Source organism: Anneissia japonica, unplaced genomic scaffold (assembly GCF_011630105.1).
Source record: "Anneissia japonica isolate Jap-2015-1 unplaced genomic scaffold, ASM1163010v1 scaffold277_len1293397_cov203, whole genome shotgun sequence".
Classification (NCBI taxonomy): Eukaryota; Metazoa; Echinodermata; class Crinoidea; order Comatulida; family Comatulidae; genus Anneissia; species Anneissia japonica.
Window position 1 is genome coordinate 1,090,201 of NW_022719460.1, and position 2,212 is coordinate 1,092,412.

A 2,212-nucleotide genomic window follows, 5' to 3' on the forward strand; every position below is an offset into this window, starting at 1 on the left:
CCACCGCGCCTGTTACGACACTGGCTAACACGCCAATCATCCCCCCAATGAAAAATATTTTTCTACGCCACTGAGTGGCTTCATAAAGGCCATTACTGAAGGGATTATAACTTACAGTAGTTGTTTTTAAACATTAAACACTTTAAACATTAAAACATTTTAAACATTAAACGCGTTTGTCGGACAACACACGTATAGTAGGACACGCCAATAACGTAAATATTTTAATTTTAGCCTACTAGGCGATGCTTAAAATAGCAAATTACGATCGAAAAATACGGGGGAGTAGGTCGTCGTATAAGCACAACACATAGAATTTTGAATTTTAAATCATGTTCGTCGTCATGTGCGGATCGTTCCTAACACGCGAATTTACTACTGAAATGAAGCTGTTAATATGAATGAACGCAATTTTAAATGCGGGGAAATTGAGATTCTGATGAACATTTAAAAGCCCACAAAATGGCAATATTAAAAGAGCCCTACGTTTGGCTCGGTTTATGGCCAGAGATGCATATAATATCAACAACATAAAAAGCAGTAATAAGTAGGATTTTTCAATTGTGAAACGGGAGGGGGGGGGGGTTCTTATCCGTCCGACATACAAAAATCGTCCAAAAATCTTTTCGAACTCAGGGGTCGTCTTAATAGGCGACAATTGTACGGTTTCCCTTGTCCTGTTCTACTTGGTCAGTTGTTAAGTTTGAGCGACACTTCAGAAAAGTCTATGTTAAGGACACCAACTACAGTAGATCCTGAATTGGATGTGCTACAGTAAAGAAAATATCCGTGTCTGTTACTAGTCGGACAAAATGCTGCTTCATCAAAGTCTAATCAAACTCTGCTGTGTCTGATTGCTACAATTCTGAAAGTGAGTGTACGCCTCTCTAAAAATTACTTAGAAATGGCAGTCACACACAGACACACTCATTCTCATTGTACTTACTAAACATAAGTTAATCCTTATTTTTTAATGACTGTTTTGAAAGAATGATGTACACCTGTACCTACTTAATTAAAGAAACAATTGTCATCACTATCATCAATGAATCCCAGAAAATATTTCAAATACGGTATTGGTAAAATACATGCAGGGTACCTATTTGTAGTTGCTGTTTATTTCCATTATTTATAACTTTCAATATATCTATTATATTTAAAATGTATATTTATTAAAATATGCAGGTATGCCTGCACAAAAATGTTAAAATATTCCATTCTACAACATAGGTTGGAATAGATAAATTTTATACCTTTTCATATTAATACCTTCTATGACAAAAATCATTAAAGTCAGGCTCCGGAGGGAAAATTTTTTTGATATGTTATATAACTGATTTTTCTATTAAGACAGAAAAAAAGTAGTTTGATCATAAACTGAGCAACTGTGAATGAGATACAGATTTTTGAATATTTAAAAACTGGGGGAAAAGGCTGTAAAAATGGGCAGTTACGCCTCCTTTTCCTCCAGTTAATATTCAAAAATCTGTATCTCGTTCACCGTTCCCCAGTTTTTCGTCAAACAACTTTTTTTCTGTCTCAGAAAAAAATCAGTTCTACAACATATCAAATTTTTTTTCCTCCAGAGTCTGACTTTAAAATATTCTATCTGCATCAATCTCGTTGATATTAAACTTAAAGATATTTATCCCTTACATTTTGTATGAATACACCATTATAACTGTGTTTGTGCTTTAAATGAGAAGACCCAATAATATTATTTATTATTTTTAATTGTTTTTAGCCAAGGATATGCCAATGAACATAATCACCTAAGTGGCATATCCCTTCACAACACAAACATAAAGACAAGATGTTATACATAAACTAAGTCTTACGATTATGAAGCTAAGGGAGAGAATTGTTTGTGGTTGGAAGAAAAAGTCCTGTTACTGTAACAGGACTGAACCCAAGACCATGGAATTGGGAGGCAAGCACCATAACCACCAAACCATTCAATTCCACACCAAACGTTTTTGATAATAATGGTAACATATCCTGCTGTATACTACAGCTTGGTTATCTTAGCCACCAAAATATATTACATTTCCTCCATGATCAAACAAATATGTTTATGAAAATTTTCTCTTAAACACCATTTCTTATTTATAAAGAACACCAAATTGACTAATAATAGATCAGACAATATCATCAGTAATTCATAAAAAGGGGGATCCTATCTACTGTAAGTAATAGAATTATAGAGCTGAAA